This window comes from Lycium barbarum, chromosome 12, assembly GCF_019175385.1.
Source record: "Lycium barbarum isolate Lr01 chromosome 12, ASM1917538v2, whole genome shotgun sequence".
Classification (NCBI taxonomy): Eukaryota; Viridiplantae; Streptophyta; class Magnoliopsida; order Solanales; family Solanaceae; genus Lycium; species Lycium barbarum.
This window is the reverse complement of record NC_083348.1, coordinates 7,043,360-7,064,835: the sequence shown is the minus strand read 5'-3', so window position 1 is coordinate 7,064,835 and position 21,476 is coordinate 7,043,360. Positions and strand designations below refer to the sequence as shown.

At 35.9% G+C, this 21,476-nt stretch overlaps 1 long non-coding RNA gene across 1 annotated transcript; it reads right to left on the bottom strand.

Annotated features, from left to right (window-relative positions):
* Positions 1 to 15,850: 15,850 nt before the first annotated feature.
* LOC132624888 (uncharacterized) lies at positions 15,851 to 21,173 on the bottom strand. The gene is made up of 3 exons (XR_009576556.1): positions 20,438 to 21,173; positions 20,188 to 20,264; positions 15,851 to 16,787 (listed from the first exon to the last, which is right to left on the bottom strand). It is a non-coding gene; the product is annotated as an uncharacterized LOC132624888 (long non-coding RNA).
* Between the last annotated feature and the right edge of the window lie 303 nt (positions 21,174 to 21,476).

Sequence of the window (21,476 nt, the reverse complement as noted above, 5' to 3'; positions counted from 1 at the left end):
CAGTGCCCACCATAGCGGACACACATAAATCCCGTCTGACTGCTGCGGCGAGAGGTTCGCCGCTACAGCGGTTCCACCGCAGCGATACCACTAAGCCAGTAAGCTAGCTAATTCCCACAGTTTTTTACTCTACCACCCAACACTTCATCCAAGGCGTCACAAACAAAACAAAACTTGCACATTAATGTAAAAACACCATACGAACTGATCTGTGGCATCGAAATCCCCAACAGAGGCCTAATTTCCTGCGTCACCCCCAAATGAACTCAACACAACCAAACAACAATCACAAAAAAGCCAAATTTTTAGTTCTTAGACTTCTATATTTGAGTTTTTATTAGCTCGTTCTACCCTTGGAAAGGTTCTATTTGGTAGGGTGATCCTAGATTTTCCATAATGACCGGGATGGTCATTACACGAAGCTTGAGATCTTCTTCTTATTTCTTCATTCAAAACACCACTCTTAGCATATTCCATAGTTACACCATCACTGGGAGCAGAATTAGTCGAAGAAACTCAAGAGTTTCCTAAGAGTCTGGCAGAGTATTAAGAAGTCAAAGTCCATGTATTTCTTCATCAAACTTGAGACCCATTCCAATCTGTTGATCAAGGACACCCTAAAAATCATTTATATGATCAGAAATAGGACTGCCCTCTCTGTATCTAATATTCATCAATTATTTCAGTAGGAACAACTTATTATTGTCAGTCTTTGAAGCATAATGTGTTTCGAGCTTTTCCCACAAACTTTTAGCATTTGTATCATTCACAATATTATTTCGAATATTGTCTTCAACCTATTGCCTAATATAGCCACAAACTTGTAAGTGCTCAAATTCTCAATCCTCATCTTTAATAGACTCGGGTTTCTTAGAAGCAAACACAGGTAAATGCCATTTCTTAACAAATAGAAGAACTTTCATCTTGATTTTCCAAATATGGTAATTACTGTCATCTAAACAAACCATCTTGCTCATGTTTGCCTCCATCATTCAAATAAACAATAAACACAATCAAATATAATCGCAAGCTCTGATACCACTTTGTTGGGAAGAAACAAGCAATAACCAAATTTCACGACAAGGTAACAGCGGAAGAAATACCCAAGTTAAAACTTCCCACGCTATTTGAAACAAGAGAATAAATAAAAACAAGCACAAATGAAAATTCTGGCAGCAACTATACCAGCAATAAAATATCAAAGCAAGCAAAATAAATCAATTGCAAGAGACACCAAATTTACGTGGTAAAACCCCTTCAAGGTGAAGAGGAACCATCCATAGGACCTCCGGCCCACAAAACCTCCACTATAATCAATATAGTTACAATAATGTTATTCAAATAGCTACAACATCAACGCCAAAATGGAGTAATAATATATAAAAGATAGCACCAAAACAAGTGAAGAAAAGAGAGAAATCACCCCCAAAAATGAGTTGTTGTTTGTACTCAAAAACAAGAGCTACAGACCACAAAATCCAATATTCACCGTTGAAATCGAAGAACTAGATGTTGACAACCCTAGTTCAAATTTTAGCACGATCCAACGGTTAACGAATTGGAAGGCGCTATTTGAAGCAGACTGTTGTAGCAGAAAATTTCTGGACGAAAATCTACACTTCTCTCTCACTTTTTCTCTCTATATGGCTGCTATGAATTCACTCTTGTGTTCTAAAAATAAGACTTAAGTTGATCCTATATATATAGTGCATTTTAGGACAAAAGTGGGCTGGTCCAAATCGGATTGGGTTTTATTAATCCAAATCCACATACGAAGGGAAAACCCAAAAGTCCAACACCTGAAAATGGGTGATCTTGAACTTTTGACCATGACTTTCTCTATAGGCAAAACCTTCAAGGTTAAAAGTGTTGCTTATGGGGCAAAACTTATCAAACTTGAAGTTTTGTCTATAGTGCAAATAGGGCTAACAGTTCAAGATCACTCATACTACTAGAAATAGAAGTTTTTTCCACCGACATTCAGTGGAAAATTTGTGTTATAAAACATAATATTTCCAACTCATTTCCACCGAACCAGCTCACTAGGAACGCATGGTGGGAAACAGGTTCCCATTGAAATGCTGGGAAACTTTCTAATTTTTCCGTGTTAATATAGTACTCTACTAATTAGATTTTTTCCACCGACATTAAGTGGAAATAGCCACTGAACATTTTTCAGTGAGAAAAGAGTAATTTTTTAGTATTGTCACCTCCAAGAAATTCTTACAAATCACCTCATTTTGACCCGCCAAATTTAGCCCATCTAAAATTTGGGCTAACGTAAATTGACCCATGACAAAACTTGTCAAAATATTTAAAATGAGTCTCATTGTTTGATATGTTATATATAACAAAGAAAAAAATTGTAATTAAACAAATTATATAAAAAATAAAAATAAAATTCAGTAAGAGCTAGGTTGGTATGGTTGACCCATTGTTTAGTCCATCTTTACTCAACATATTCACTTCAAGTAATATACGAATGGGTTAGTGATCTGTCTATTTATTAACTCAATTCATTTTAACCCTCCTAAATTTAACTTAACCTGCCCATATAACACTCCTACCTCCAAATGAAGTAAAATTGTCAAGAAAATTAAGCATTTAATTGACTTGTGACTCATAAATAAAGCTACATATAAGGGTTATAGTATAAATGATGGTACTAAAGTAAGTTTTTTGCTAGGAAAATGACCTAATAATACTTCTTAAAACTCTATATTATAAAACATATGAATATTTTTCCTTATTTACGAAACATAACAACTCAATTACAAAACAGATCATATCTGGAAAAAACCAAAAGCCCACCCTTTTCCCCTTTTTCCTGTTCTCTGTTTCATACAGAACAGATCCTCCCCACCCTTTCCTTCCCCTTATCGCCGTTCTCTATTTCCTCCGAGAATTCCACTGCCCCACATTTTCCTTCCCCTTCTCCCCGAATCTCTGTTTCTGTTAAAGTATGAACGAACAACTCCGATAAAGAGAATCCCAATTGCGAACAAAGCTGGAGAAATTGTTGTTCTTGAAATTCTTGGGAAGAATCAATCTTGAACTGAAACCTTAATCAGTCCCAAACTACAAAGCTTTTTCACTACTATCCCAAGAAATAACCGAATCCAATGAAGGGCAATCAACCAAATCAAAAGTCTTTGACAAAAATGGCAGAATTGGTGTTTTTCAAGATTTACATTTTTCCTGATCTGCGTTTTTCAGATATGCCGCTGGAGCATGGCCTGAGCTGGCTAATGTGTTAATCTCTAGTTCTCTAACTGGTGCGAAGCGGTTGTGCGAAATTTTAAGCCCTACGTGAGATTTGAAGCGTGATTTTTTTCATATTTGGTAGCAAGATTCAAATTTGTATTAAATTTTGATGATAATTATATGCCAAGTTTGTATGAAAATTGTATATTAAGTTTTTGATGTTGTTGTAGTCGGATTAAATTTGTATGAATATTATATACAATTTCATTGTAGTTGTTTTAAATTTTCAAAAAGCTAACATGAACTTTATACAAAATTTACATAGTTATATACGTATTTCATACTGTTCTATACAGTTTTTGTATAGGAAAAATGTGAGAATTCTAAGCCTTTAGCGAGATATATGATAGATATAAATTATTCATGTAATTTCAATATAAAAGTATAATATTTTAAAATAAAATATGAATAATTTATTTCATATTCTCTCACTGTTCTAACAAATCTTGCAGAAAAAAGAATACTTGAAAAAAGAGATAGAGCAAGAAATAAAACTCCAAGAAGGAGGATGTATCCACGAAAACTACACAAAGTCAAGAGATACAAAGTTATGGCAAATTGTCACCAAGATTTCATGACAAATTATCATGTCAATTTCTCTCCAAGATTGCATAATAAATTGCAATGTCAAATTCTCATCAAGGATATAATATTATATTGATATTATCTTGAAATTTCTCACCAAAACCTTGTAAGAATTCTCTTATAAATAGGCACATGTTTGTAGAAGAAAAGGGATCCTATCTTTCATCCGATTTGCATCCAACAGTGAAGAGGACACAAGAACTAGTCTTGGTGTCTCTCTTGGCTCTTTGTTGCTGTAAGTATATTTTGTTAGTCTTTATTTCTATTTAGATTTTGTACTCCACAATGGAGTAAGTTTTCTTGGTTGGGATACTAGATGAAGCTTGATGAAGCTATTATAATAAACATCTTTATTTTATTATCTTCTTATGTTGAGATTTTTTCTTTATCATCCTTATACACCAAGGTATTTGATATTAATTATATCTATTATTGGATATAATTATATCTCTTTACAAAAATCTTTATCTTGTTATTTTATTTCTTATTCGGGAGAGGGGAACGATTTAAACAAGGTTATTGATTTCAATGATCTTTATCTTATTTCTTTCAGTCCTAATTCTCGTGAGGGAATTAACTCAAATAAGTTTATTGATTTAGCAAAAGCTAATTGATATAGGCTTTTGTTCACTTGGTGCACTCAACAAGATAATTCTTGTTCGAAGCCATTACTTTAATTTTTTAACTACACTAATCGAAAGAGGTGTTATTAATTAATTATTGTTTAATGTCACTAATTAGTTGTCAATAAATTAATAGTATAAGCGAGAGTGGTGTTGTTAGCATATTGTCGTTATGTGAAGTGATTGTATTAGAAATAAGCAATCACTCTTTAAATAGAGAAAAAAAAAATTGATTTAATTATAATAATTTAATCTTGCCAATTCAAAATATCCCAACCTCTATCTTTTATTAGAAATATCCAACAATATTTCTTATTTTGTTATCATAATTTTCAAGACTTTTGAACAACTCCATTTTCATCAATTTTATTCTCTCAAAGAGTAGCCAAAATATTACAAGTCTGTGGCCTAGATTGTCAATTCTCTGTGGGACGATATCATAAACTATACTAGAATTTGACTAAGACCAGCAAAAAATCCTATACACATTGGCCTCGCTAATATGCATATTTGATACACTTTTCATACACAAACTTGTGTGCCAAAGTTTTAAGCCCTCAGTGAGATATACAAATTTCATACAAAAAAATTTGAGCGAAACTTTTAAGCCTTGTATCAGATATACACATTTTATACAGTTTTCATACACAAAATTTTTGTGTGAAAATTTTAAGCCTTGAGCGAAAATTTTCGTATATGTTTTGTAAGAAATCTATCGTTATGTTTAGTAAACTGAAAAGTATCATCATATTTTATAAGTATGCACTATTCTTATGTACATATATGTCATTCTCCCTTTTTTGTTTTGCATCGTATTTGTATGATGGAAGAGAGAAATATTTATAAAAAAAGATATACTAAATTAATAACGATATTAACATATCATAAAACGTTTTGATGAATTTTCAAGCATCAATTTATATAATAAAATTTGCATCGAGAAAATATAATAACAATCATAGTATTTTACTTCACTATAACGAGTGTCACAATCTCTGTGAATCCTCTAATTCTTCTTTTCAAAAATGAATTCAAGGGTCGTTGAGCTTCATTTTTAACTTGATAGATTTGATCTTAGATGTGAATTTAATTAATCGTAACGAAAACTTTGATGGCCGCCACGAACAATATTTATCCTATGAACAAGTAACTTTGATCTTGAACGCCTTGGTATCTGGTTTGTCTTCATTAAATTTGATCTTGAACGCCTTGATATTTGATTTGCCTCCATTCTTGATATTCCAGTACTTGAAAATTGTAGAGAAGTGTGTAAATGCACGCAACTTGAAAACAAACTTGTAGCATTTGATTCACGAGCTCTATCTGGCTTCTTGTTACAATTCTGGTGCCTTTGCTTAATTACGAGAACTCACATTTATAGTTGTAGGTTGGAAGAGTTGTGATTGACGATAAACTCTTTTCTATCAATCAGATTATACTTGACGTGACAATACTTGATTGATTGGAGTATATCAATTGTACACGTGGCACATTTTCATTAGCTTTAGATTTTACTAGGAATGTTATCATTTGGACATATGACATGATCTTAGTGGCTCTTCATTTGAGTTGGCATGACACGTCATTCATCACGTGGCACCAATCTAGACCTCTAGGATATGATGATTTCTATTAAATTCATATTTATTGGATTTAAATAATTACTCCAATTATATTATTATCTATATTCGGCTAACATATCTTGCATTTAATATGTCCAAATTATTTTGTGAATCTTAAATTCAATTAACCTTAAATGATTACACCAAGATTACTAAAATTTTCACAGGTCACACGTATATAATTAGATGATAACTCATTTCCCGAGTGATTCATATTTAGAATAGTGAATGGCTGTGGAGCGGTAAGGTTCAGTATATTCAAGATCTTCATAGATATCTTCAAAAAAAAATCTACTTATATTCAAGTGTTCGTTTTAATTTTATTTTTGTCATCAAAATCTACTCTAGAAAATTTCCTTTTCTATATTGTAGAAATTTTTGTTTTAATATTACATATTACTATTTAAATATATTTATAAAAAAGTGTGTAGGGTCCGATTCAAAACAAACTTGCTTCTGGTCCGAATATAGCTAGCTCAGCTACACACGTCGATAATTACCAAAACGCTAACCAAAAAAAAAAAAAAAGACATTCCACGTGTCACTACTACAAAAGGGTACACAAAACCAAAAAGTTTGTGTAGCTAAATCGCACACTTAACTTGGAAACTTGGTTTTGGCTGTTTGGGGGTTAACCGAGTTAATGTGACCTTTATTGGGAATTCTGAGGCCACAGTTGAGTTCGTAACGTGTTTTTACTTGTGTCTGCATGTTCAATTTCTGGTCGGGAGGTCCCAGGTGGATGTCGGAATTTTGGGTGAAACTTGGTGAAAACCATATTTTCTAGTTTTTTGGTCTCTATGGGAGTATTCCGCCTCTGTGGGTCCACTGATGCGGGACCTGGCTTGTAGACATGAAAGCTGACTCATTTAATGAAACACGCCTCAGCGAACGGTCATCGGTCGAGGCGGGAGCGTGAAAGCAGAACATTGAGTGCAGAAGCGGGCTCGCTAAACAGGTTCCCCTTTTATTTCTCAATTCGAACCATTCTTCACTGATTCACCATATTAAAACCCCAAGATAAGAGCAATTGGAGTTGTGTCATCCTTGAGTAAGTTCCCTTAACCTTGTTTTATGTTTATTTTACTTCCTAAGTTAGAATTCATAATGAATTAAAGGAAGTAAGTTGAAACTCTAAGTTTGCCATCTTGATATCTTATGCTATAGAATTGTGGTTTTGTTGATAAATCTTGTTAAACCTAGTCATGAATTCTTGGTTTGGGTAGATACTAAGTTGAATCATTCTATATTTCAAGGTTTATGATTTGAAAAGTGAGGGTTTCTTCCTAATTAGGGGTTTTTTTTATTAAGAGCTGAAAAAGATGATTCTTGAGTTTATTTAGCAATTGAGGGGTAGTATTGGACCTCGTAAGTTTGGGTTAACCGATTTTTACCTAAAATTTATATTTTTCCCTTATGGGCTCGATTTTCCTCTTTTAAAGAGTTGTTTTGATTCGATTAGTACTATAGCTTTATGGATATCGTTAGTCTCTATTTCTTATATAGAATGCATTTTTGAATAGATTTCTATCTTCCGGAAGCTCTACAGAAGGGCAAGGCTCTAGTTGGATAGTACGTGGCAACCGCTCGGCATCGAGGTAGATTACGGTTTACCTTTCGGCTAGACTCCAATTAGTGAAGCATACGTAGGAGTTAGATTTTGACAACGAAAGCATGCTAGGCTTTTGGGTATGAAGTTGGGATGGAATTCTATTAGGTTGGTTGTTGTTAGTTGTGGGCCTATCGCCCTTTTGTTATGATGTCACTCGTGTATGCATTCATCTCTCTTTACTTATGTCACTTATCATCGAACAGGGAAAGAAACATGAGATTAGGCTTGAACTATGATGTGTGCTTATGATAAGGCACGAATGAGACTTTGATTTTGATTTATTGTTGATTATGATATCTTGCATTGCATACACTATAATTTCAAATGATGCGTTGATATGAACTGTGACTTGGTACTAATGATGGAAAGTGAGATAAAGGAACATTGTAACGACCCATTTGGTCATTATAGTCTTTTCGGCATTTTTGTCCTTTTTCGAGCATTGATTAGCTCATTTTTGACCCAAGGGGACCGTTGGCACACTTTCTGAGGTGTCTAGACCGAATTCAGGCAACTTTTGTGAAATACAGGCTTAAAGTGAAAAATGGTTGACCCAAAGTTGACTTTTGGCTAAACAGACCTTTTTCGAAATTCTATCGATTCCGAGAGGTTCAGATGGTCGTTTAGAACTTATGTGTGTATTTGGTTCGGTTCCCAACGCACTCGGATGCATTTTGGGACTTGGGTTAGGAGATTGGAATTAAGGTATCGGGGGTCGACTTGGTAGACCTCCGTTGGAAATTTCGAGGCCACGGGCGCGTTCATAGCATGTCTTTATGTGTGTCTATGTGTATGGTATATGAGCAGATGGCCTCAGGAATTAGTTGGAAAATTGGATCAAACTGTGAAACTTGAGGTAAGTTTCTGGTGTCTGGTGTCCGATTTTGGCAGCACCAGCACCGCGGCAACGGTACGGCAAGAGCGATAACCCTGTCGGTGGAGCGGTCCAAGCATTTTAGGCTTGGCCGCTGAAGCGGTTACGCTGGAGCGGTCGCATTGTTGCCAAAGCGGGTGACGGGCAGTGTATATAATTAATGAAGTGCTAAAAGCCTTTACACCCTCATTTATTTCACTTTCGAAATTAGAGCTTTCAGGGACTGTTCTTGGAGATATTTTGGGAATACTCTTGGAGGTAAATCTTGTTATCCCTCTTCTATTTCATTAATCCTTATCATCATAGATTCCCCTTTTTTCCTTAATAATCTCTTAGTAATGGAAGATGAAAGTGGATTTTGATGAACTTTTTCCCTAGGCTTATTAATGATGAAATTGATGGTGTTTATGTTAGATTTTGATGAATCTAAGCTTGTTAATCATATATCTTCCATTTTTAGTGTTGAATTTCGGAATCTAAGAGTTAGGGTTTATACCCAAATTGGGGGTTTTGCTTCAAATTCGAAATTGGGTAAATCTATGGGCTAATTTAGCAATTAGTGGTTGGGTTATGATCACCTGGTGTTTAATTTGATATTTTGCTTCCGAATTTCTCGTTTTACCCTTTGGGCCCCATTTCCCCAATTTCTAGAGTTAGACTGACCTAAATTGCGTAACAGCAATATTAGTATCATTCTTCTTGATTTCTAATCTAGATTTCGAATATGCCTAGACCACTTTGGTTCTGAGGCTCAGCGGAAAGGCAAGGCGATTGAGTGATTTGTTTGTGTTTGCAGTTTGGCTATCCAAGTAGGTTATGGCTTACCCTTGGTGAGACTTCGTATAGTGAAGCACATTTTTAGATTATATTGTCAGAGACAGCACGTGAACCTTCGGGTATGAAGTTGGGTTGGATATTGTCTTAGGTTGGGCCCAGTTGTGTGTTGGGGCTGGCCACCCTGTTGTGTTGTGATTTGATTGTTCTATTGTGCTAGCTTGATGCCAAAAGTTGTTGATAGATATTGGATTTTGTTTATCATTTTGATTATGATATTGTTGGCGTACCCACTGTTGGTACTTGTGATTCGGTTATACTGTTAGCATACCCACTGTTTGTATTTGTGATTCGGATATATTATTGGCGTACCCATTGTTGGTACTTGTGATATTGAGCATGATTATTGATGTTGATACATGCATTGTACGCACTCTCATTTTCATGATACACTGTTGAGATACTGAGGATACTTGATGAAACACTTTGATGAACTAGGCTCGATTTTACTTGATTGACGTGAGATGGCTGATATCCGATGTTAGTTCCGGAATCGTTGATTGAGTGAGTGCATGGACTCCGCGGGTCCCCCAGAGTGGTGCCAATGAGAACCACCCGTGGGCAAAGATCCGGGATCCCGTCTGTCTGTTGGGCAAAGATCCGGGACTGGTGGCACTTACACTTCGCGAGTCACGCTAAGTTGTGCTATTGAGATATCGATATTTTCATCCGGAGTACATGTGTACACAGCATTTGCATGGCATTGCATTGCATTCATACACTATTGCGTTGCATTGCATTATGGCTTGATTTTCAGATGTTTGGTGGTGTACTTGTGATGTTGGATTCGGACTTGATACGTTCATACTTGGCACATTTGGGATTAGATGTTTTACTTAGGCAATGACGTGTACTTGGATTCGATTACATTTGTTTTATACTTGTTGGTTTGTCTGCTTGTCTGCTTTATTATCTAAATTGTGGTAGCTATGCTTAGTTGGCCAATGATTTCTACCAGTACTGTTGTTTTGTACTGACCTGCACTTGCTGCATTCCTTTATGAATGCAGAGTATCAGGTTGGACCCGCTTTCGTTCCACGTGGCTGATAGTCGCTTTAGCATTATCTTCAAGTTTCCAGGGTGAGCATGGCCGTTGGCTTCTTGAAGACTTCTCTATCTTTATGTCCTACTCTATTCAGAGACATAGACACTTTATGTATTATTATTCCAGACTTGTATTATTTCCCTTTTAGATGCTCTTGTATTATTCAGACTAAACCCTGGGGATACTATTATTATTCCGCACTTTTCTATAGCATATATATATTTATATCGTGAGACTTACGTATTTATTCTATTCCGTTGCGTGATTTAATTATTACAACAATAACAACATACCCAGTGAATCCCATAACGTGGGGTCTTAATAATCATTGGGTTCAGGATTCGCTTACCGAGGTGGGAGAGGTAAGTGCCCGCACGACTTAAGGCAAATTAGGGCGTGACAAACATCTCAGGTCTTTTCCAGATTGTATATGAAAGAGATGAGAATCCGTGATCTGAGGTTGTTACCGGACCGGAGTGTGATATACTCGCTACCCGGGGTTTCTTGTCGGGACGAGGGAGTACATGGACTTCTCGGGTTCCCCATGGATCATGACTATCGAGATGTGGAGGTTTCTATCCGTATCATGTATGTACCAGTGTCACGACCCAACTCGTGGGTCGAGCGGGCACCCACACTAACTCTCTTGGTGGGCGAACCCTTCCCCTTTACTTAACCATTTTTAATTATCAGATACGAAAATGAAAGAAGTTTCAATATCATAAATAAATACTAATAAGTGCAGAAATACAAATAACTACCCAAGGATCTGGGTCAAGTCAAAGTACAAGAGCTTCTAAGTATACAACTTGAATAAAAGTTACAACCACAACCTGAATACAACTTCTATTTAGAATGATAATTAAACAGAAAAGTCTAGATGAACTCCGTGAGATCAGTGAAGGCTAACTGAATCTCGCGCATGTACCTGGAACAACTCTACACCCCGAAAAAGGTGTAGCAAGAGTATTATCAGTACAGATACTATGTACTGGTAGGTATCATAGGCCGACAACAATTAGTTTACGTATATAAACGACAGAAATTAACAAGTAGACAAGTAAGCAATCAAGGACAGTCACAAAGCATATTCAAGCAAGATTTGCAGTAATAGGAACCACAATAGATCCCATTAATCTCATATCATAGCCCAGGCGGAAGCCTCTAGTCCACGAATCCATCAAGTCACTAAGTAAGTATTTAACAAGCACACAGCAACTCAAATGAATCATCTGCCAAGGAATCAGTGTGGAAATGTACCATGCAATGATATAAATGCAGTAAACATAATCAATGATATGAATGAATGAATGGATGAAGTGAATGAATGCATATGCAATGCACTGACCAACTGTCTCATACCATACACACATGCTACGAATAGAAATCCTCCACATCTCGATAGTCATGACCCTAGGGGACTCACGAAGTCCATGTACCAATCTCATGATCCCGGCAAAGACCTCGAGCATCGGACACTCTCACGATTCCGGCAAAGACCTCGGGCATCGGACATTCATCTCTCTTTTACGCTCTCCGGCAAAGACCTCAGAGGCTACACTCTCTCACTTATCATCATCAGTACCAAGTCACAGCTCATATCAATGTATCATGTAAAATGAGGATGAATTCCATGCATAATATCATTGCCAACAATAAATCATAATCAAGATCTCGTTTGCGTCTTATCATAAGTACACATCACAATTGAGGCCCACTCTCCTTATCCTTCCTTTATATGATGATAAATGAAATACAAAAGAGAGAGAGATGAATGCAAAACACAAAGGCGACAATCACATATGAAGTATGGAATTCATGTCGTGCACTTCCTCAGCCTCAATTAGACACATCAATCATAAAAGTCCTCAAATTTATATTATAATATGCAGATCAACATTCCAATTCTAAATAGCAACATTCCTCTTTCATTTGATAATGGGATAACAAGAGGGAGAGGGGCAAGTATGTCAGTCACATGAATATCACACATAGATAGTAGAGCGACAGGCCCAATCATGGCAACGAGCCCACATAGTCAATCAACAATCCAACCTAATAATATTCATCCCAAATTCATACCCGAAGGCTTAACATGCTTTCCCCGTCAATAAATAACTTCTACATATGCTTCGCTAATTGGAGTCTAATCGAAAGGTAAACCGTAACCTACCTCGATGCCGAGCAGGTGCCACGAACTATCCCACGAGAGTCCTGCCCTTTCGAAGAGCTTCTGAACTTTCAAAGTCTATTCAAAAATGCAATCTACATTAGAAACGGAGACTAACGATACCCATATTGCCATAAAAGTATTCGAATCGTAAAATAACCCTTAAAAAGGAAATTCAGGCCCACAAGAGCAAAACTGCAATTTCATTGAAAATTTGGTTCAATGTAGTCAAAATAGTACTCTACGAGTTTAAACGAGTCCAATGATACTCATATTGCTATACTTTAATTCGGAACTAAAAACGAACCCAAAAAGGTAACCCCAAGCCCCCAAGGGCAAACTGATATTTTATTTCAAAATTGGTTTGCCATAGCTTAATAAGTCTAAATCCAGAAAACTCATTCAAAAAGCCATCATCTTGATCCTCAAATCCATGATTTACCACTTTTCAACTTTTTGGTTCAAAACCCCAATTTCTACAATCCAAACACGGATATACACAATAACCCAACGAAAATAATTATGGGGAAACGCCAAAATAAAGGTTATATGCTTACCCCACATTGAGATGAGAACAACACCGCCAAAATCACCTCAGTCCGAGCTCCCCAACTTGTAAGAAAGTAACTATATCCTGAAACAAGTGAAGAAGAAGAAACACAGCAGCTGTTTCGGTCCAAATCAGGTGTTCGATGATCACGAAGCTCACTTTTAACAAGCCTAATAAAATCCTTCTGATATTTCACCCAAGATAGCCTTTTGAATCACCCAATTTGGCCTTAAGATGAGAGAGAAATAGTGTTTCAAGTTTTGAAGGAATGCAGAAAATTTAAGGACGAACTTAGGGGCAAAATCGTAATTTTCAGCAAATATTCCACCAGAAATCAGCAACAGCAAAATTTAGAAAAAAGTCGATATCTCACTCATATGATGACGAAATGCGACGATTCTTGTTGATATAGTTCTGAAATTACGATACGGATCTAACGGCTCAATCGAAACACAAAACAAAAGTTTTTTGCTCATTATGGTAATCTTTTTGCTCAAAACGTCATCGAAACCCAAAACAAATACCTATACAACCCAAACACATCTGAAACTCATCGGAATATTACCAAATTTTGCAGACAAGTCCAAAATCATCATACGAACTTGTTGGAACTTTCATAACATCAACAAGGGATCGTCTTGACCCGATGTTGACCGTAGTCAACTCCAATTCCTTAACTTAACCAGTTTCTCAACTAATGACCCAAATCGCACCCGAACCCTTCGAAAACCGAACCAACTACTACAGTAAGTCATAAATCACATTCCAGACCTAACGGAACTATCAGAAATTGATTCCGGATACAATTACCCAAAAGTCAACTTTTAGTCAACTATTTTTCACTTATTCAACTTAAAAACTTCTAAATTCCTCAAAATAAACCAAGACTCGTCCGATCACTTCGGGGACCGTTCTACCCATCCCCACAAACCAAAAACACTCCAACAAGGGTAAAATACCTTAACAACCAAACAAGTCGTTACAACAAGTTTCAAGGTATTTGGCCAGTGCATTGCATATGCATTCCACTCTTACATCCATTATTCATTGATGAGTTGTACTTGGTATTGATATTGAGATGATTTCATTGTTGATTGATTCTTTAATGTACTTGTTTGCTTACATTTCTACTTGTTGATTCTTTCTTCATATATGTGAACTAATTGTTGTCGGCCTATGATACTAATCAGTACATAGTGTTTGTACTGATGCTACCGTGCTGTACTTTTTTCTGAGTGCATAGTTTGCTACAACTTCCACTTCAGCACCTCGTGAGTGATCTTCCCGAGGTTGTTAGTACGAGTTTCCAGAGTGAACCATGTTCCTGATCAGCAGCCCGAAAAAACTCTTCTTTATGATAACTGTCCATTGCTCCGAGACAGTATTTCAGACTTTTTATTCGACATTTCTAGACTTATGTATACTTAGTGGCTCTTGTACTGTACTTAGACCAGATTTGGGGCATTTGTAGTATTATTCCCCACTTAGTAGTTATTTATATATATTGAGACTACTTCTATATATTTTTTTTATTGATATGCTTAAAATGAATGTTGAATAAGGGAAGGGTTCACCCGCTAGGGGAATTAGCGTGGGTGCTTGCTCGACTCACGAGTTGGGTCATGACACTCCATCAACCTTTTTAGGTTCACTCTGAATGTATAATGTGTATATATTTGTCTTGTAGGGATAACTATTGACAAGAGAAGTCAAAATCTAAAGTAATATCTTGTGCTACATTGATACAGATTCATAGTTTTGAATATAAGTTGGAGACCAAAAGAGTTGGAAGGAAGATCTGGAAAAGTTGATGCAAAATCAAGAGACATTCATAGGCTCTCGCTAGAGTCGCGAAGGTAGTTTTATTTGCTGGAATGGTGAAAACACCCCTAAACTTGACATGGATTGTTACTTTAGTTCCCAAACTATGGCTATTCTTAAAAAAACCCATTAACTTGACTAAGTAGATTTTAATACACCCCCGAGCTCATACATCTTAGTAAGTGTAGTCACTCGCGGTCCAGCTGGAATTTCCAGCTGATGTGTCCTCCATGCGAATAATTTAAAAAGACAAATAATAAATGAAAAATAGTAGTCATAAACTCATGTTCTTAAAAACTAAATCACTCAAAAGACTCTAGAATTCTCCCCTCAAAACACTCTCCATTCTCTCAAAACACTCTCCATCTCCCTTTGATTTACATCGAAACTTAGGATTTTAGCCTAGAAACCTCTGTAGCCTAGAAAGTAAATAGCACACTAATACATAGGTAAATCTTCAATGTTCTTGACCACTTCAGCTATTGCTCATAATTATTTTTCTTCTTCAACAAAACCCAAAAAACAACATTAGCTTGTTACAGAAATGATGGTTCATACAAGTCGAACATTTTGCAATAACATCAACCTCTCACCTATACAAAGTGGAAAAAATCGGTGACAAACCCAGATAATTATCATAAATTCACCCTTCTAAATAGAAAAAACCTAGCAAAATTATATTAAAATTGACATACCAAAAACAAAAATTACATACTTTATGGTTTTGACAATCCCAAATCTCCTTCCCCGGTTGTCATCGGATCATGAAACTCTCAACACCACCGGAAATCCACATCTATAAAACTTTAGTCATGAAAACAATTGAGTGAGAAACTGTCGCAATTACTGATGATACACAAGCTATGCTGGAAATTTCTATAAATGGAAAAAAGGGAAAGGAGAAAGTATCGTTAGGGTTAAGAACTGAAGAACCAAGGAAAGTAAAAACATCATATGACTATCGAAGTCTTATATGTGTCGGTGGAATATGGAATATGGGCCTTAGCTGAAGTGTATGAAGAGTTATGAATTGGGTCATTCAGATCAGCCCAATATGCACCAAATAAATTTAAGCCCATTACACAACTCTAAATAGATATTTTCCCAAGTCACATGCAATGCACACAAAAAGACAAAATCTGTTAGCATGTTATCTAGATAGCCGATAAGAGTAGCACAAATATTTAAAGGATTTTTTCTTTTCTTTGATAAGTTTATTCTTTACATTATCGTATAAAGGGATTGTAGTTACAGAGATTAAATACACAGAAATTTTCCAATCATAATCTAAATTACATTTCATACATGGTATCAGAGCAGTAAGCTCGATTCAAAGTTTTTCACCAAAATTCATTTTCTGTGTTTCTTCTAGAACAAATCAAAATATCTGAAGCAATGCCAACTGCTATTGGAACAAACTATGTTGAGAAGACAATCACCTGTGATATTAATCACCCTTATCACCTCAATAATTCAGATTCACCAGAAATGACTCTAGGCAATACTGTTTTTTATGGAAGAGGATACCCAGGGTGGAGGAAATCTATCCTTCTATCTTTGTCAGCCAAGAAGAAACTTGGTTTCATCAATGGAGCTTGCAAGTCTCCAAACTGAACTCTGCTGGGTATGAACAGTAGAGTTGTGTCAATGATACGGTTATATCTTAGATCTCAAATGCTCTAATAATAGACATTGCTGACAGTGTGATACACTCTAAAACAACAAAGGACCTCTCGGACAGTCTATAGCAGATGTTTAGCAGGTCAAATAGTGCCAAACTCTATCACCTGCAAAAGGAGATCACAGGTTTAGTTCAAGGTAATAGTGACATTGTTGGGTACCTTACCAAGCTTAAAATACTATGGGATGAACTAGATGCAATCAATGTAGTTGTATGCTGCTCATGTGTATGTGTGTGTGAAGGAAAAGCTAAACTCATAAAATCTCCGGAAGATCAAAGGTTGATTAAGTTTTTGATGGGTTTAAATAACATCTATACACAGGCAAAAGGAGGCATCCTCATAATGAATCCCTTGCCTAGTATGGATCTTTCATATTCATTACTTTTGCAAGATGAGAATCAAAGAGAAGTGTATGCAAATGCACAACTTTCTTCTGATTCTGCATCATTTATGGTTGCTGGACCAACATAATGCTCAACTGCTATCTGAGTTTGTAGCCTTCATGGAAACAGGAAAGGAAAACATTTTCAGAAATTCAAAAATCAATCATTCAAAGTAGCAAACACATCAAAAAAGTTCAACAGTTCTGCTTAGAGGTTTGTTAAACCACAACAGGAATTTAAAAGGAAAAAAAAATACAACCCAAATGTTAGTTATACTTACTGTGGTAAAAACAAGACACACACAAGATGACTGTTATAGGTTGCATGGATTTCCAGCTGATTTTGAGTTCACTAATTTTAAAGACTATCAAGGCACGGTGAAAGGCAATGCAGCAGTAACATATGATGAGGACGACAACAACAAAAACAACAACTTGACTGGATACAACAATGAAATCAACAATAATATTGCACAACAGTATACCAAAGAACAAATCAATGAGATGATGCATTTATACAAAAAAGCAAAACTAGCACAATTAGAAAATTCAGGCATCAATGCTAATGTTGTGGCTGGTACTATTCTAAAATACTCTGGTTCGGTTTTCAGTAGTCTCAAATCAAGTATTTGGATAGTTGATTCAAGTGCTTTAGAACACATGTGTTTTAAGTCTAATTCTTTCATGTTTCTTATTCCATTTCCTATATCTTTGAACATTAGTTTACATAACTCTTTCAAGGTCAGTGTTACTCATACAGGGAGCATTTCTATTCTGTCAAGTCTTATTTTGACAAATGTCCTTCATGTTCCACAATTCAAATATAACTTATTATTTGTACATAAGTTATGTGTTCAAATCAAATGTGATGCCATATTTACATGTCGTAGATGTCTCTTGCAGGACCATTGAACGAGAAGTCCCCAAGTTTTTGGTGAAATTAGAGAAGGAATTTATCTATTGGAGCCTACTAGTTCTAAGTATAGATGTTTATTTAATGCAAATGTCTTTTCAATTTCAAAAGGAAGAAATTTTTCAGAGTATTTTCCTATTTCTATACATGTTAATGCTATTTCTGATGTAAAACTATGGCATGTAAGGTTGGGACATCTCCCATTTTCAGCAATGAAACATTTACATTTCCTTCATTGTGACTCTGTTTATGAATTTATCTATTATATGTGCCCTAAAGCCAAACAAACTAGGTTTCAATTTCCAGTCAGTACTATCAAAACAAAGTTTTATTTGAACTTATTCATATTGATATATGGGGACCATATAAATCTAGCACTTACAATGGTTTCAGATATTTCCTCACCATAGTAGATGGTTTTAGTAGAGGGACTTGGACATTCTTATTAAGCATCAAGAGTAATGCTTTTTCAGTACTTAAAAGTTTTCTTTCGATGGTTGAAAGACAATTTAATGTGAAGGTCAAGATGATTAGATCTGATAATGCATTAGAGTTAGGAAAGGGATCACAAGAAGCAGCTTTTCCTGCATTAGAGGGAATTGTTTATCAAATGTCCTATGTAGGGACCCCTCAGCAGAATGGCATTGTTGAAAGAAAATATAGACATCTCCTAGAAATTGCAAGAGGTCTGATGTTTCAATCCAAAATGTATGGTTCTTAGTGGGGTGAATCTGTTTTAATAGCTACACACATTATCAACAGATTGCCTTCTAGTTTTCTCAAAGGGAAGACACCTTATGAGTTGTTTTTTCAAAATCAATCTGATTATACTTACTTAAGGAATTTTGGTTGTTTGTATTATGTTTTCACTTCAACTCAAGGGAGCATTAAATTTGATCAGACGGCAAAGACTTGTATATTGTTGGGTTACCCTTTACATCAAAAGGGATAAAAATTGTTAGAATTAGATTCCAAGAAAGTTGTGGTATCTAGAGATGTGAAATTCATGAGAATCATTATCCTTTTGTTGTCTCTACTCCATCTCAAACATCTATTTTCCCAGAGCATTCAAACCACATTTTCTTAGATTCTACCTCATCATCTGATAACCTCATTCCTGATTTAGCGAATTCCAGCTCTAATCCTTCTCCTAGTCCTTCTATTCCCTCCACTAATTCACCTGATTCTCCTCAATTCCACCCGTCTTCTTCTAACTATTATGATCCTATTGCTCCTCTTTCTTCTCCTATTCCCTCTACTGCTTCACCAATTCCTATTGAGCCTACACAAGAACCAAGAAGATCACAAAGATCTAACAAAGGGAACCTTATATCTCATCTTAATGATTATTTCTGCAATACTATTTTCCTAAGTGATGTTACAGGGTCTTGTTTTACTACACCTATCACACCTACCACCCTTTCTTTCAATGCTCTCTCTAAACCAAATCAAGTCATTTTGAACTATGTCTCCTCTATCACAGAACCTACAGGTTTTCATCAGGCTTATTATCATCCAGAATGGATAAAGGCCATGGAGGATGAAATAGAAGCACTTCAGTCAAAACATACTTGGGATATAATATCTCTACCTTCCAGGAATAAAAGCACTTTCTTGTAAATGGGTTTATAAGGTTAAACAGCATGCAAATGGAACCATTGAAAGGTTAAAGGCCATATTAGTCATTAGAGGAGATATTCAGATAGAAGGTGTTGATTTTAATGAAACTTTCTCCCAGTAGTTAAAATGACTACAACCAGATGTTTATTGGCCATTGCAATTAAAAAATGTTGGGATGTTTCACAATTTGATGTGAATAATGCCTTCTTGCAAGGTGATTTGCAAGAAGAAGTCTATATGAAATTTCCTTCTGGTTTGGATCCTCCTAATCCTGGTTTAGTTTGCATACTTAGAAAGTCTCTATATGGTTTAAAACAAGCTTTTAGGCAATGGTATGCCAATCTTGCTGGTGCTTTATCTTCTAAAGGGTATGTAGTCTCTCTCAATGACTATTCTCTCTTCTTTAAACACACAGGGTCTATAGTTTCTATTGTTGTATTTTATGTTGATGACATTCTTATTATTGGCAATGATCATCAAGAAATTGAGACTCTTAAGGTGTGTCTTCATTCAAAATTTAGGATCAAAGATCCTGGTTTCATTCATTATTTCTTATAGCAAGAACTAATTATCAGTCAAAAAAGGTATACCTTGGATCTTTTAGCTGAATTTGATGTATCCCATCTTTCTTCAGTTTCTTCTCCAATGAATCCATCAGAAAAATGATCTGCAACAATAGGGGAGGACCTATCAGACCCAACCATTACAGATATCTTGTTGGTAAATTAAACTACTTGACCCACTAGGCCGGATTTATCCTTTGTTGTTTTGACCTTGAATCAATACATGCAAAATCCTATTGTGGACCATTTTAATTCAAGTTTGAGAGTAATACATTACCTGAAGAAATACCCATGCCATGGCATCTTTCTCAATGCTTCACCAAATTTTTCCCTCTCCTCTTTTTGCGATACAAATTGGGCGACATGTTGTGACACTCGTCGGTCCGTAAGTGGGTTCTTTACCAGCTTAGGAGGTTCACTTGTCTCTTGGAAGTCTAAGAAACAAGATTCCATCTCTTTAACTTCCGCTGAGGCTGAATACCGCTCAATGTGGCGTCTTGTTGCAGAATTCACCTGGTTGACATGATTACTTTCAGATCTGTCTATCCTTTCTCAGATCCCAGTGCCTATTCACTCCGACAGTAAGGCGGCAATAGATATCGCTCGGAATCCCATGTTTCATGAGGGAATGAAACACGTTGAGCTAGATTTCCATTTTGTTAGGCAACAGTATCTCTCAGGATTGCTATCTCTCCCCTTTGTGCCGTCAAAGGACCAGCTTGCCGACATTTTTACCAAATCTTTATCTGGTCCTTCTCATCATCATCTTCTTAGCAAGTTAGGTGTCACTACTATCCCCTCTAACTTGAAGGGGGTGTAGGAATTACTGATGATACACAAGCTATGCTAGAATTTTTTGTTAATGGAAGAAAGGGAAAGAAGAAGGTATCATTAAGGTTAAGAAACGAAGAAGAAAGGAAAGTAAAAACATCATAGGACTGATCGAAGTCCTATATGTGTCGATGGAATATGGAATATGGGACTTAGCTGAAGTGGGTGAAGAGTTATGAATTGTGCCGCTCAGTTCAGCCCAATATGCACCAAATAAATTTCAGCCCATCACACAGCTGAATAGATATTTTCCCAAGTCACATGCAATGCACACAATAAGACAAAATATGTTAGTTTGTTATCTAGTAGCCAATAAAAGTAGCAAAAATATGTATAGGATTTTTTTTTCTTTTCTTTGATAAGTTTATTCTTTACATTTCTTGTATAAAGGGATTGTAATAACAGAGACTCAATACATAGAAATTTTCCAACCACAGTCTAAATTACATTTCGTACAGAAACCAACAAATATGACTAAGAACTTT